This window comes from Somniosus microcephalus, unplaced genomic scaffold (assembly GCF_052327205.1).
Source record: "Somniosus microcephalus isolate GS21.2 unplaced genomic scaffold, FLI_Smic_1.0 unresolved_chr1, whole genome shotgun sequence".
Taxonomy (NCBI): domain Eukaryota; kingdom Metazoa; phylum Chordata; class Chondrichthyes; order Squaliformes; family Somniosidae; genus Somniosus; species Somniosus microcephalus.
The window spans coordinates 41,668,876-41,685,694 of NW_028225179.1; the positions used below are offsets into that span (position 1 = coordinate 41,668,876).

Sequence of the window (16,819 nt, forward strand, 5' to 3'; positions counted from 1 at the left end):
CAATCTGTGAGGTGATTCTGAATGATTACCCTATGTTTGTGTCTTATCTATATATATAAATCGGTACTTCTGTCTGTCATTCTCTCTGTCATTCTGTCTGTCATTCTGCCATCGCCTGTGCGTCTGTCGGGCTATGCGCTCGAAAGTTACAGGGCGTACCTACGCGCGCGTTACCTCCAAAGAAAGCTTACGCTTCAGAGACAGTTTTAAGCGTATTTACTTTTCAGTCGGACGAAAATTGTTCGTGCCTTAAGCAAAAAACCTTCAGCAAAAAACCTTCAAAATTAAACTCATTATCTGCTAGCATTGATTGACTGACATCAAGGTTCCACCAATCCTGTTCCATCACGATTGACCTATCCTACAGTACGGTCCCCTGATGGTTGGCCAATCGGTGTGTGTGTGGGCGGGACTATTCGTTTTCATCTCGGGGATGTGGCAGCCATTCTTTCACTAAGCTTCCAGCTCAAATGACTTCAGCTTCCAGCTATAACAACTTTCAAAGTTAGTATCTCTTTTAAAAATAACATAAGATTTACCAAAAACGTTTTATAAGTACTTTCACTTTCATTTTTCAACCTTTTAAAAGGTAGACATACAGGGACACAGACAGGGCCCTAAGCCTGCCACTCGATTTAAAATGTTGCCCAGCACCAGATTCACAAAGGGACACAGACAGGGCCCCAAAACCATAAGAAGTTTCACTTTCATTTTGCAAGCTTTTAAAAGGTAGACAGACAGGGACACACACAGGGCCCTAAAGCCTGCCACTCGATTTAAAATGTTGCCCAGCACCAGATTCACAAAGGGACACAGACAGGGCCCCAAAGCCTGGCACTCAATTTAAGCCGCCTGCCCCAAAACAGCCCCGGCAACGCCGGGCTCCCCAGCTAGTATGAAATAAATGGGGGGATCAGACAACTCTTCCTCTGACACTGGGGAACAAATAAGCCAACAGTTATACCACGATATTGTTTACTGTGATGCAGCAAATACAATATTCCAGCTTAAAAGTTTCAGTTTCAATTCTGTGCAAAAGAAACTGTGACTCCAACGTGTTTCCAATAGCCTGCCTTTTAATCTGAGGTCACAATCGCCACCATTGCATCTCAAGGTGATTCATAACTAATAAGCAGAGAAGTCAAGCACTGAAAGGGTATTTGTAGAAAGGGTTGTGAGACTGTGGAATGCACTGGCCCAGCAAGCAGCAGATTTAAAACAAGGTTTATAAACCGGCAGCCTGTGGGAGGAAGGGGGCAGAGAGGCAAGAGAGACACAGGAAAGATCAACTTGGAAACTATTGACCCCGAATCTACTTTAAATCCCTCCACTGCATTTCAACCCATTTAATGTCAGATTCACAAATTGATGCATGTGAGCAATATAGGACATTTATCGCTGTCTCTTGTCTAAAATAACTGCTTTATTATTTGCTCCCACCCGCTGTGTTTAGGCTGTACCCTGAATATTTATCTCCGACATAGAATCAGTTTGTAATCTGGAGACAAGCTTTCTGCAGGCGGCGGGCAGGGAGCAGAGGCTGTGACTGATCTGAGTCATGTGGGAGCAGAACACAATGTTTCTGCTGTTTATTTTCATTACCCTGCAGAATATTCCATACTGTTCTCAACATCTTACATACCGTTAAATATCGGAAGTTTTCGTTTATTGTAATGATCGCTGCGATTCTTCTGGACTTGCTGAATTTGCAGCAAATTAAATATCACGAAACCGTCATCGCCAACAATAAACAGGGTCAGCGATTTGAGAATTTAATATCTTGGAACCGACGTTGCAGCGGCTGAGATGGCCGAGTGGTTAAGGCGTTGGACTTGAAATCCAATGGAGTTTCCACGCGCAGGTTCGAACCCTGCTCGCAGCGGGTTTTCTCATTATGATAATTAATTACTTCGAATAAATTATTTTCTTCAATCTGCTCCCTCTGGGAGGATTTTGGAATTTTCAATGCCGGTTTTAAGGAAAATAAAGGATTGCCGAGACAACTGGATCACTTACTTCAAGAAGGTTTGCTGACCGAATTCCAAAAGTTTTCTGCAGATTGTCTGGAAGCTCCAGATAAGGAGGCCTCGACAGTCTCTGAGGTACCTTCACATACACTCGGTGCTGTCCGGTAGCATCAGTCTGTGTAACCATGGGAGAGAGAGAATGGAAAGTCACTGGAAGGCTTGTTTCTGTCAGCAGCAATGGTACAAGAGCAGCCATTCTAAAGTGAAAAGCAGAACACATTCCAGGAGACAGTCCAGGAGACAGACAAACGGAGTGGAGATCTGGAAGACTGACCAGAAAAAAAACAAGGAGGACACCAACTCATAATTCATCTCTCCCTCTCCCGAAGCAGAAGAATTGAACATTCTGAGTTCTGAGTTGCACCACTGAGGTTGTACAAGTCTCTCTCTGTAAAACTTGTATTATTATGTCAATAAAACGATTTGTTTGAAAAGTTTGAAGCTTCATTTCCCGAGGAATTTTCTTGTATCATCGGGCTGCATTGGTTCCGAAGGCCGGCCCTGCTTTCGCAGAGCTTGACTGTCGAGTCTAAATGTATCGACTGGTATCAAAGCACCTACTCAGATTGGGGCGTATGGGACATGTGGCCCAGGAAGAGCGGTGGCAGCAGAGCACACTTAGCAGTTTAAGTGGCTGAAAGTGAATGTTAGATTTAGGAAATACCGCAGGAAAATTACAATCAAGTTGAAGGGGGTAATTAAAGCAGGGCTATTAATTGTGGAAGGAAGAAAAGTCTGCGTTATGTTTCGGTTTGGAGCCGATGTTGCTGCGGCCAGAATGCAGAGCATTAATCACTATACGAGCACGGCACCACACATCAACAACTGGAGCTCTACAAAGTATCGCATGGCACTGCTTGGGAAACATGGATTTTTGGTGAAGAGTCCAATATCAGCTCCGCCAGAAATACTGAAGCGGTGAAATTCGACCCAGACCTCGCAGCGACTGGAGCCTTCATCCAGAATGGGAACTGGTGCAGACACAGTTACATTTAAAAGAATTGTAGCCTTTTCACACGAGAAGAAACTCACCCCTGGAGATTCATTAAAGAAAGGCCCCGCTGGGAATCGAACCCAGGATCTCCTGTTCAATTAGACAGACGCTTTGACCAGCTAAGACACTGGGTAGACGGCTGAACACAACTTCTCGCCACCACTCACTGATGTCTATCAGTTTCCGGTCACTGTCTTCTGGACTCTCAGGCCGTTTCTTATTTCTCCAGCTCTCTTGTCCATTTCGCCATGTGTCCCATTGCTGTCTGTATCTCCTGCTTAATTTATCTCAGTGCCAATCTGTGAGGTGATTCTGACTGTTTGTGTCTTATATGAAATAAATGGGGGGATCAGACAACTCTTCCTCTGACACTGGGGAACAAATAAGCCAACAGTTATAACACGATTTTGTTTATTGTGCTGCAGCAAATACAATATTCCATCTTAAAAGTTTCAGTTTCAATTCTGTGCAAAAGAAACTGTGACTCCAACGTGTTTCCAATCGGCTGCCTTTTAATCTGACGTCACAAATGCCACCATTGCACCTCAAGGTGATTCATAACTAATAAACAGAGATGTCAAGCACTGAAAGGGTATTTGTAGAAAGGGTTGTGAGACTGTGGAATGCATTGGCCGAGCAAGCAGCAGATTTAAAACAAGATTTAAAAACCGGCAGCTTGTGGGAGGAAGGGGGCAGAGAGGCAAGAGAGACACAGGAAAGATCAACTTGGAAACTATTGGCCTCGAATCTACTGTAAATACCCCCACTGTATTTAAATCCATTTAATGTCAGATTCACACATTGATGCATGTGAGCAATATAGGACATTTATCGCTGCCTCTGGTCTAAAATAAATGCTTTATTATTTGATCCCACCCGCTGTGTTTAGGCTCTACCCTGAATATTGATCTCCGACCTAGAATCAGTTTGTAATCTGGAGACAATGTTTCTGCAGCCGGCGGGCAGGGAGCAGAGGCTGTGGCTGAGCTGTGTCATGTGGGAGCAGAAGTACGACGCCAACGTTAAAAAGGGGCTCACGAGGGACCTTTCGCAAATTTCAATCTACAATCCCTCAAGCGAGATTCATACCCATTCACTGAAGTGTCACTCTGTCTGGAATACAGACCGAATCAACTGATTATCAAATGTATATTCAAAAATGTTTGTCATGTATTGTCCATTGCATTTTGACTGATTCAGGTAAGCAGAGTATTGGAGACAGCATTTTTGCATTCCCAATACCAATGCTCTGTCACGCGTGCCCGCAGTTCCATTTCCATTCCAAACCGTCTTTTTACTGTCAATGATTTGCCCGGAATGTGCTTGGAGAAGTGTTAGAATCGCAGTACAGCCCTTCTCAATGTCGCTTCCTCTAAATTTCCGCTGATGATTTTCACCAGTGTAAGGTTCATCAGCTTGAGCTACTGTTTAATTTGTTCTCGGCATTAACTGTGCTGATCCTTTAACTTGTCCCACTGCACGTCATCTCCAAATTTGTCGATTGTACCTCGAGGGCACTTTTCATACGTAAATCTGCAACATCTGCCAGAGAACGATTCAGGTTCAGCTGTTCCAAAACAATGAGTCGGTCATATTACCTACACGCTACAGATGTCAACCTCTGCGCTCCTCTGCTTCAATGATATCTTGTTACGCAGCGATGGGCAGTTTACGCTCTCTGAGGTTGCAATTGCTGCTTTCCACCAGCAGAGGGCGCTTGGAGAGAGCGGGGCCGGACAGGCGGCCTGAATGTTGCTGCTGTCGCGGCCACACTCACTCTGGGAGCTGGGGAACAGCAAACAAACTCATGGGTTTGTTACCGCATCTGAAATGCAGCTCCTAACTGTTGCTATTGACCGAGGCATCGTTGCAGGATCCTGTAATGATCTCTCACACTGTCGGTATCTCTGTAGAGTTTAATTGTGTACAGAACTCTTGTCCATTTCGCCATGTGTCTCATTGCTATCTGTATCTACCGCTTTGTTTATATCTGTGTCAATCTGTGAGGTGATTCTGAATGATTACCCTGTGTTTGTGTCTTACATGAAATAAATGAGGAGATCAGACCATCCTTCCTCTGACACTGGGGAGCTAATGAGCCAGCCTTTATAACAAGATATGTTTTATTGTGATGCAGCAAATACAATAATCCATCTTGAAAGATTCCGGTTCAATTCTGTGCAAAAGAAACTGTGACTCCAACGTGTTTCCAAATCGCCGCCTTTTAATTTGACGTCAGAAACGCCACCATTGCACCTCAAGGTGCTTCATAACTAATAAACAGAGAAGTCAAGCAGTGAAAGGATGTTTGTAAAAAGGCTTGTGGGACTGTGGAATGCTCTGGCCCAGAGAAGCAGAAATAAAACAAGGTTTAAAAACCGTCAGCGTGTGGGAGGAAGGGGAGAGTGAAATAACGAGCCACAGGTAAGATCACCTTAGAAACCATTGGCTCAGAATCTGCTTTAAATCCCCCTACTGTATTGAAACACATTTAATGTCATATTCACACATTGATGCATTGAGATTTAACGCTGTCTCTGATCTAAAATATCTGCTTTATGTATCTGAAATTCTCATTGCCGAGATTAAACAATCAGTGCAAGGTTAGTGGTTCTTTGGTCTAGGGGTGTGGTTGTCATTTTGGGAATTCACATCAATTAAAATGCAAGAGGTACCGGGTCCAAATTCTGGACGCGCCCCAACATTTTAATAGAACCACTTTCCTCGGCCTGGAGACATTCCACAAATCTTCAAATAATAACTGCCAGAAAAACAGCTTGTGTTCAGTACATCGCAATAAAACGGCAATTTTATTCTTTAAAGCAGGAATTCCGTCCCAGAAGTGCTGAAACTGTGAGGTCAATGTGTAAGTCCGTTTGTTTCCAGAAGCCTGCTCCATATTTTCCACATTGTCAATCTGGGAGCTCGGCAGGACATGCGGTAAAGGGGACTTTATGAAAGGTTGTTTCTACCATTTGGAAACAGAAATACTGAACTAACGAGCCACAGGTAAGATCACCTTAGAAACCATTGGCTCCGAATCTGCTTTAAATCCCCCTACCGTATTTTGTATCAGTCTTTACAGTAGAGGACACTAAAAATATCCCAACACTGGACAAACAGGGGGCAATGGGGGGGGGAGGAGCTAAACACGATTAAAATCACTAAGGAGATAGTACTCAGTAAAATAATGGGACTTAAGGCGGATAAATCCCCCGGACCTGATGGCCTACATCCTAGGGTCTTGAGAGAAGTGGCGGTAGGGATTGTGGATGTATTGGTGATTATTTTCCAGATCTCCCTGGACTCAGGAAAGGTCCCAGCAGATTAGAAAACTGCTAATGTAACACCCTTATTTAAGAAGGGAAGTAGACAAAAAGCTGGAAACTATAGACCAGTTAGCCTAACATCTGTGGTTGGCAAAATGTTGGAGTCCATTATTAAGGAAACAGTAACAGAGCATTTGCATAAACATAATTTAATAGGACATAGTCAGCATGGTTTTACGAAGCGGAAGTTAAGTTTGAGCAATTTGCTCGAATTCTTTGAGGATGTAACATACAGGGTGGATAAAGGGGAACCAGTGGATGTAGTGTATTTGGACTTCCAAAAGGCACTTGACAAGGTTCCACACAAAAGATTACTGATCAAGATAAAAAAAATCACGGGGTTGGGGGTAATATACTGGCATGGTGGAAGATTTGCTATCTAACAGAAAACAAACAGTTGGTATAAATGGTTCGTTCTCGGGCTCGCAATCAGTAACTAGTGGTGTTCCGCAGGGGTCAGTGCTGGGACCCCAACTCTTTACAATCTATATTAACGATTTGGAGGAAGGGACCGACTGCAACATATCCAAGTTTGCCGACGATACAAAGATGGGAAGGAAAGCATTGAGTGAGGAGGGCATAAAAAACCTGCAAAAGGACGTAGACAGGCTAAGTGAGTTGGCAGAGATTTGGCAGATGCAACATAATGTTGGAAACTGTGAGGTTATGCACTTTGGCCGAAAAAATAAAGAGCAAGTTATTATCTAAATGGAGAGAAACTGCAAAGTGCTACAGTACAAAGGGATCTGGGGGTCCTGGTGCATGAAACACAAAAAGTTAGTATGCAGGTGCAGCAGGTGATCAGGAAGGCCAATGAAATCTTGGCTTTTATTGCAAGGGGGATGGAGTATAAAAACAGGGAAGTCTTGCTGCAGTTACACAGGGTATTGGTGAGGCCACACCTGGAATACTGTGTGCAGTTTTGGTTTCCATATTTAAGAAAAGATATACTTGCTCTCGAGGCGGTTCAGAGAAGGTTCACTCGGTTGATTCCAGAGATGAGGAGGTTGATGTATGAGGAAAGGTTGAGTAGGTTGGGACTCTACTCATTGGAGTTCAGAAGAATGAGAGGCGATCTTATCGAAACATATAAGATTGTGAGGGGACTTGATCGGGTGGATGCGGTGAGGATGTTTCCACTGATGGGTGCGACTAGAACTAGGGGGCATAATCTTAGAATAAGTTGCTGCCCTTTCAAAACTGAGATGAGGAGAAGCTTCTTCACTCAGAGGGTAGTAAATCTATGGAATTTGCTATCCCAGAGAGCTGTGGAAGCTGCAACATTAAATAAATTTAAAATGGAGATAGACATTTTCCTAGCAGATAAGGGAATTAGGGGTTACGGGGAGAGGGCAGGGAAGTGGACGTGAGTCTACATTCAGATCAGCCATGACCCTATTGAATGGCAGAGCAGGCCCGAGGGGCCGTATGGCCTACTCCTGCTCCTATTTCTTATGTATTGAAACACATTTAATGTCATATTCACACACTGATGCATTAGAGCAATGAGATTTAACGCTGTATCTGATCTAAAATATCTGCTTTATGTATGTGAAATTCTCATTGCCGAGATTAAACAATCAGTGCCAGGCCTGCTTTTAACATGGTAAGTGGTGAATTAAATAAAATTAAAACTTTTTTCCACAGGTTTATTATTTTTAAATACTTAAATGAAAGGTAAGTTTATTTTAAGCCGCGTTAAAAACAGTAATTATTTTTTTCAAAATTTAATTTTTTTTTTAAATAGTTATTTTATGTAATTTATAGTTATTTTAAAATTGTGATGTTTTCTAAAAAAATGTTGAAGTTTTAGTTAGGTTTTCGGGCAGATCTCTATTCATTGATTTGACAGGTCTTCCTGTCAAAACTGATAATAAAGATTCCGTGCTACGATTGGCTCTCCATTGCCCACGTGATCCCAGGGGACTCTTCGAACTAATGGCGCCACTGGGACATGCAAGCACTGCGCGCCAGCAGCTGGAGCAGGCCCAGGATCAGAATCCCACGCGGGCCCACAGCACAACGGCAGGCGCGCTAGGTAACTGCAGGTCGGGGCCTTCCACGCACGGGAAGCCTCCGACCCGAATTTCTGGCCCATAGTAGGCCCAGAGATTCGGGTCCCAACGCGTGAGTATGCACGGGGTGCTCACGCGTAGATCCGATGGAAGGGCCGATATCTTGCATGCACCGCGCATGCGCGGGAAACCGGCACTTCCGATCCTCTGAACGAAGTGGTTCAGAGGTGGAACGCGCGCGCAGGGGAGGCGGCGCGTGCGCTTTGAACATAGCTTTTTTTTACAGGTTTTCACGCAAGGGTAAGCCTGTAGGATTTACACATTTGAAAAGCAGGCGTAAGGCCTGCTTTTTAAACGTAAGTGGTCAATTAATTGAAATGAAAACATTTTTTCCAGAGGTTTATTATTTTTAAACACTTTAAAGTAAGGTAAGTTTATTTTTAGCCCCGTTTTTTTATAAAATATTTTTTTCAAAAATGTAAATTATTTTTAAAATAGTTATTTAATGTAATTTAAAGTTTATTTAAAAAGTGTGATGATTTGTTAAAATTTATTTGAAGGTTAACTACTGTTTTGGGGACCGGAGTATTCATAAGTTTGACAGGTCTTTCTGTCAATCTTATGAATGGGCTTTTCCCTCCTCGGATTGGCTGCCCATGGCTCACGTTATCCAAGGGGACGCATCGCACTAACTATGCCGCTGGAACACGCAAGCACAGCGCGCCGGGAGCTGGACCGGGCCACAGAGAGGAAATCCACGGAGCCCTAAAGCTCAACTGCCGGCGCGCAAGGTAAGTGTAGGTCGGGGGCTTGCACCCACGGGAAGCCCCCGGCCCGAATTTCTGGGACACATAAAGACAAACAATTACAGTACTTTTAGCAATCAATCACCTGTGATGGATGTAAGTATATTTGTGTATGTCCATGTTAGATACAAATGTATTTGTGAGTTGCTATTGTGTTAGATGTAAATGCCTTTGCACCTCTGTTCATTACAAATATATTTAGACATATCTGTATTATTTATTAATGTATTGGGTGGGGGAATCAGTGTAAGTTATAAATCTATTTCTCAGCGCTACAATTGTCCAGGCCGGCCCCTTTCTACGGTCTTATTGCCCCCACGTGGGAGACGGCAGACCACCTGTTACATTCGGATTCAACTTTTGCTTTTATTGATAATTAGAAAATGTGAGGTTTAGAAAGTAATAACTCTGCATCCATCAGCCCCTCTGATACCTCTTTACCGTCCCTTATTCTGTCTGATAGGTCCTGAGTGCACCCTAACTGCTCTAGAACCCCCTGAGCATCTCTCACCCTGTCTGGTAATTCCGCAATGTCCTTTAGAATGTCTGGTACATCCGGAGCGTCCCTTGCCCTGTCTGGTACATCAAGAGCGTCCCTTGCCCTCTCTGGTACATCGGGAGCGTCCCTTAATCTGTATGATACATCCGGAGCGTCCTTTACCCTGGCTGGTACATCCGGAACGTCCCTTACCCTATCTGATACATCCGGAGCGTCCCTTACACTGTCTGTTACATCAGGAGCATGCCTTACACTGTCTGATCTATCCGGAGCGTCCTTACTCTGTGTGATACATTCGCAGAGTCCTTTACCCTGTTTTGTACATCCGGAGCGTCCCTTACACTGTCTGGTAAATCTGGAGAGTCCCTTAAACTGTCTGGCACATTTGGAGCGTCCCTTACCCTGTCTGTTACATCCGTAGCGTCCCTTACCCTGCCTGTTACATCCGGAGCGTCCCTTCCTCTCTTTGTTCCCTACTGAGCGTGCATTATGCATTTTGATAACCAGTTTGCAAAAATTGCATATTTCACATTTCACGCTTCATCCGCAGCCATGTACTGCTTCCCATCGCTCACGCTCCTCAACTGTCTAGGGAAAAGCGCCAACTACCAGCTAAAAAAAAAAACAGTTCTTCAGTTAATCTCCCCAGTTCACTTCATTCCCCAAGGAGTTTACTTGTAAAATCGGGCTGCTTTGGTTCCAAAGGCCGAACCTGCATTCCTACAGCTTGTCTGTCGAGCGGTCCCTCAGGTCTAAAGGTATCGACTTAAGTTCGGGGCGAATGGGGCATGTGCCCCAGGAATAGCGGTGGGTGCAAAGCACACTTAGCGGTACGAGTAGGTGAAAGTGAATGTTAGATTAAGGTAATACCACAGGAAAGTTACAACGAAATTGAAGGAGGAAAGTAAAGGAGGGCTATTGATTGTGGAAGGAAGAAAAACCTGTATTATGACTCGGATTCGAAGCGAAGTTGCTGCGGCCACAACGCAGAGTACGAACAACTATACGATCACGGTGCCACATATCAGCAACTGTTTGCGGTTTCCTGCCCCATTGCAAAATGAGCCTGAATTTGATGTTAACTCTGTGTATCGTCATCATACCAGTTCCAGTCCTAACCTCATCTTTCTGCAGATTTATTAAAATCTATTTGATGGAAACTCTCTAACATATAATAAAATCGCCCATTTAAACGCTGTGAGTTAAAACAGGCGTTTTAATGTTGAGGGAAATATTTACAGGAACAGAACAACTCCTGCAGCAATAGAAATCGAGTCAGTGCCCAGCTCTGCTGTTCGGGGCAATCCTCGCCACCTCGTGTTTCATTTTCACATCGATGGGAAAACTGAGAGCGAACTCCAATCTACACGGGCTTTACACTGGTTAAGAGACAGACAACAAAGAGTAGGGATAAACGGGTCTTTTTCAGGATGGCAGGCTGTAACTAGTGTGGTCACTCAATGATCGTGCTTGGGCCCCAGCTATTCACAATCTATATCAATGATTTAGATGAGGGGACTAAATGTAACATTTTCAAATTTGCTCAAGATACAATGCTAGGTGGCAGTGTCAGTTGTGAAGAGGATGTGAAGAGGCTTCAAGGGAATCTGGACAGGCTCAGTGACTGGGCGAGAACATGGCAGATGGAATATGATGTGGATAAATGTGAAGTTATCCACTTTGGTAGAAAAAACAGGAAGGCAGAGTATTTCCTGAATGGAGAAAAATTGGGGAATGCAGATGCTCAAAGGAACATGGGTGTCCTTGTATATGAGTCACTGAAAGTGAATGCGTAGGTGCAGCAAGCCATTCGGTTGGCAAATGGTATGCTGGCCTTCATTACAAGAGGATTTGTGTATAGGAGTAAAGAAGTCTTACTCCAAGTATATAGGGCATTGGTGAGGCCACACCTGGAGTACTGTGTACAATTTTGGTCTCCTTTCCGAAGGAAGGATATACTTGCCATAGAGGGGGTGCAACGAAGGTTCACGAGATTGATTACTGGGATAGCGGGACTGTCCTATGAGAAGAGATTGAGTAAACTAGACCTCTATTCTCTTGAATTCAGAAGAATGAGAGGGGATCTCATTGAAGCATACAGAATTATTTCAGAGCTTGATAAAGTGGATGCTGGGTGGATGATTCCCTAGGCTGGGGAGTCTAGAACCAGTGGCCACCGTCTCAGGATAAAGGATAGGCCATTCAGGACTGAGATGAGAAGACACTTCTTCACACAGAGGGTGGTGAATATTTGGAATTCTCTACCCCAGAGGGCTGTGGAGGCTCAGTCATTGGGTATATTCAAAATAGAAGTCGATAGATTTCTGACGAGTAAGGGCATCAAGGGATATGGCGATAGGGCCGGAGAATGGAGTTGAGGCAGAACATCAGCCCTGATCTCATTGAATGGCTGAGCAGGCTCGAAGGGCCGAATGGCCTACTCCTGCTCCAATTTCTTATGTTCTTATGTTCTTACACCGTTTGAAATATTAACTGAAAAAGCAAATGACGAGGGAGCTGGCAGAAAGGGTTAACTTTATCCTTTGGAAATGAATTTAATTTCAAACTTTTATCTATCTTAGACCAGCGCAGTTTACTCATTCGCACCAAGTCTGTACATTTTATTTCTGTAAAACTTTATTCCTGCTGCCGCTCTTCATAAAGAACACAGGGCCTTGCGCCACGGGCATTCAAAGACATTTCAACTCTTTCCATGTATCCTATATTTGTTTCAATCACACATTTCAACAGAACTCTTAAGATTAAGACGGAACACTTCCGATCTAACTGCACCATAACAGCGGGCCAATAGTTCACAGTTAAACCCCCATTGGCAGCTTGGTAGCGCTGCCCGTCGCTCACGCACTGCAAGAGTTTTCGGAAAAGTGCCAACCAGCATCAAAACAAAACCCAGTTCTTCAGTTAACAAGATATCACAAGATTCTCCAATGAAATTTCGTGAACAATTCGGCCGCTGTTCTTCTAAAGTCCAGTCATGCTTTTGCAGCGCTTATCTGTCAAGCGGGCAAACAGATCTAAATGTATCGACTGGTTGTACACTGGTGCAAATGGAGCATGTGCCCCAATGAACAGCGGTGGTAGCAGAGAGAACTTAACCACGTAAGCACATGAAGTGAATGTTAGATTAAGGTAATACGGCAGGCAAGTGACAATGAAATGGAAGGAGTGAAGTAAAGAATTGCTACTGATTGTGGAAGAAGAAAAAGCTGGGAGAAGAGGCGGGTTTGAATTATGGAGTATCAGGCTCAGGCATGTGAGAGTGCGGGGTTTTAAATGAGTAAATAGGTTTTCACCTCCAAAAAAACATCTTTTTTCATGTGGTAAGATTTGATTTATCAGTCTGTTCCATTAGCAGGTGCCGCAGAGGACAGCAGATATAAAGCGAGCTGTGAGGTGATTTAAATTTGAACCGAGGTTACTGCGGCCACAATGCAGGGCACTAACCATGATATGATCACAGCACCACACGTCAGCTTCGCGTATTTTTTCTGACCACAGCATAGTTGCACACGGCACGGATATTTTTGCTGTTAAATATGAATAAAATGTGCCGTATGTTTGCAGCGGTTGAGGTTTCTGTCCTGTTACTGTCATAGGAGCAGAGAAATAGGAGGAGGCCATTTAGGACCTCGAGCCTGCTCCGCTATTCAATTAGATCGTGGCAGATCTGTATCTGAACTCCATCTACCTGCGATGATTCCATAATCCTTCACATCCTCGCCGAACATAAGTTTATCGATCTCATTTTGAAATTGTCAATTGACCCCAGCCTGACCAGTTGTTTTGGGAATAGAATTCCAGATTTCCACTGCCCTCTGTGTGAAGAAGAGATTCCTTACATCATCCCTGAACGGGGGAGCTCTAACTTTACTGCTTCACCCCATTGTGCTGGACCCTCCTACCAGAGGAAATAGATTCCCTCTCTCTTGCACCTATGTGTTTGCAGTTCTGACCGAAGTCCACACTCCAGAACATTAACTGTCCTTCTGATGCTGTCCCTCTAATTTGGATTTTGAACCCATGCCTCTTTCCCTGATAATTCTTTGCGCCCTGCCCCTGCAATTTGATTTGTTGTAGATCACTGGCAGCAGGCGGCAGAAGCGACAGGAGCTGGTGGGGGGTTGAAAATCTTCATGTGTCACAAAGTCAGAATGTGTGAAGCGGTGTTTCAGAATATGACTATATATAGAATAAAATCTAAATGTTTAAGACACAACTGGATTTCAGGAACCCGTCTCACTCCAGATCATAAGGCCTCCTGTTGCTACTTTTACATCACATGTATGTCTCAATAAATGGAATCCCCTCACAATAAACACTCTCACCTTTCACAGTTTAGCGGACGAGATTCTCGGAGCGATGTGTGTGACCCTCTCATTTATGCGTTTGTACAAAGTTCGGGAAAAGACGGAGTTGGAAATAATTTACAGGGAAATCATTTAAACTTATCTTCAAGGCTCGCGTCACCCACAGAGAAGCACAAACTCACGGATTCAGAGCTGTAATATACAGTAGGCTCCATGGCGCATTGGATAGCGCCTTGGACGTCTCGTTAATTATTGGAATAAAACATTCAAAAGTGGTGGGTTCAAGTCCCATCAGAGTCGTTGTTTAGTCAGGTTTTTGGTGACGACATTTTGCAGCAACACCACAACTCGTTCACTGATGTCCTTCAAGAGATTCGCGTGCAAAGTTAAAGTACATGGGATTGGGGGTAATGTCCTGACTTGGATAGAGAACTGGTTGGCAGACAGTAAGCAAAGATTTGGAAAAACCGGGTCTTTTTCCGTGTGGCAGGCAATGACTAGTTGGGTACTGCAGGGATCGGTGCTAGGACCCCAGCTATTCACAATATATATTAATGATCTAGATGAGTGAACTAGATGTAATATCTCCAAATTTGCAGACGACACAAAGCAAGGTGGGCATGTGTGTTCTGAGGAGGATGCAGAGAAACTCCAGTATGATTTGGACAGGTTGGGTGATTGGGCAGATGCATGGCAGCTGCAGTATAATGTGGATAAATGCGAGGTTATCCACTCTGGTGGAAAAAACAGAAAGACAGGTTATAATCTGAACGGCAATAGATTGGGACAAGGGGAAGTGCAGCGATATCTGGGTGCTTTGTGCAACAGTCGCTGAAGGTAAGCATGCAGGTGCAACAGGCCGTTAAGAAGGCAAATGGTATGTTGGCCTTGAGAGCGAGAGGTTTCGAGTACAGGAGCAAGGATGTCTTGCTGCAATTGTACAGGGCCTTGATGAGACCACACCTTGAGTATTGTGTGCAGTTTTGGTCACTTTATCTGAGGAAGGATCTTCTAGCCATGGAGCGAATGCAGCGAAGATTCACCAGACTGATACCTGGGAAGGCAGGAATGACGTACGAAGAGAGAGTGGGTCGACGAGGCTTATATTCGCTAGAATTTAGAAGAATGAGAGGGGATCTCATTGAAGCTTGTTAAATTCTAGCAGGACTAGACAGACTAGATGCAGGAATGATGTTCCCGATGGCGGGGGTCCAGAAACAGGGGTCATAGTCTAAGGATAAAGGGTAAGCCATTTAGGACTGAGATGAGGAGGAATTTCTTCACCCAGAGAATGGTGAACCTGTAGAATTCTGTACCACAGAAGGCAGTTGAGGACAATTCATCAAATATTTTCAAAGAGTTAGATATATTTCTTAAGGCCAAAGGGATTAAGGGATATGCGGAGAAAGCATGGACAAGGTACTGAATTTGGATGATCTGCCACGATCTCATTAAATGGCGGAACAGGCTCGAGGGGCCGAATGGCCAACTCCTGCTCCTATCTTCTATGTTTCTATATTTCAAGAACTGGGAATCGCCAATGAGGCCGCTTGAATTGTGATTAATTAACATGTCAGCTTCAATCTGCGCACCTCCTGGCAACATTTTCTTTACTCCACGTGTGTTGTGTGGACAAACCCTGTGCATTCTGTCCTCTGGAGCTCAAACATTCTCTGGAGAAAAGACAATCCGACCTTCTGGAACGGTACAAAGACATCATTTGAGCCTGGGAATCTCTCCCATATCAATCACTGAAACCCCCCGAGCGTGAATCAAACCCCAAGTCCAACGAGCCGCTGGAAACGAAGCCGTAAGATTTCGCTATCACCCACTGCTGATCAGCCATCGTTTCAGAGCGCTTCTGTCCATCCAATCCGCTTTCTTACACAATGTTCAACAATATCAAGCGGTTCACTAAATATTCCAAGTCAACAATATTAGTCTCAATTCACCAGATTCGGTTGGAAAGTGCGAATTTTACTTTTCTGAATTACTTTCCTTGCCGTCTCAGTCATTATTTCTTTCTTTGCTCTTTTCTGCTGGTGTTGCAGGTTCGGGGCAATTCCATCCGGGGAAATATTTTTTTCCAATGAATGACACAAAGCGCAATTTGCTGTGAGGCCGAAATAGCTCAGTTGGGAGAGCGTTAGACTGAAAAAGATCTAAAGGTTCCTGATTCATTCTCTGGTTTTGGCAGTTTTATGGTATTTCCTGTCACTTTCTTTGGTCTGAATCTCGAACTGAATGATTTACTCTGAAATTCTTTATCCGGAACTGAAGGGTTGGGTTTGAATCAATAAAGAAAAAAAGACTTGCATTTCTATTTTGCATTTCATGACCACCGGACCAATCAAAGCACTTTACAGAAGTGGAGTCACTGTTTTAATGTCGGAAACGCGACAGCCATTGCGCACAGCAAGCTCCCACAAGCAGCAATGGGGCAATGACCAGATCATCTGTTTTTGTTATGATGGTTGAGTGACATCTAGAGTGGGACATATTTATATCCTCTGTATTTAGTTTTTATTTCTCGATCTACTTCTGCCATTTTCTCTGGTTTTTTCTCTCTCGGTACCGGGTGAACATTTGATTTGATGCATTTGTCGTAAACTGATGCCTTTTGCACATCTCGGGCGGTCCGACACGCTCTGTCTGTCTGTTAATGCTTGTGACCATTAACGGGAACAGGCCGCCAGTTAAACGTTTATCAGCAAACCGAAGAAACACAAATAAACAAACAGATGTGTTACTCCACCCCAGTGCAAAGGTGCAATGGATGTTATTGAAAATAAATTCCCCTGACATTCTGTATTTTTTTGTA

At 44.0% G+C, this 16,819-nt stretch overlaps 1 non-coding gene across 1 annotated transcript; it reads left to right on the top strand.

Moving 5' to 3' along the window:
- Positions 1–1,800: 1,800 nt before the first annotated feature.
- Positions 1,801–1,882, top strand: trnas-uga (transfer RNA serine (anticodon UGA)). Its single transcript has one exon. It is a non-coding gene; the product is annotated as a tRNA-Ser (tRNA).
- Positions 1,883–16,819: the final 14,937 nt, after the last annotated feature.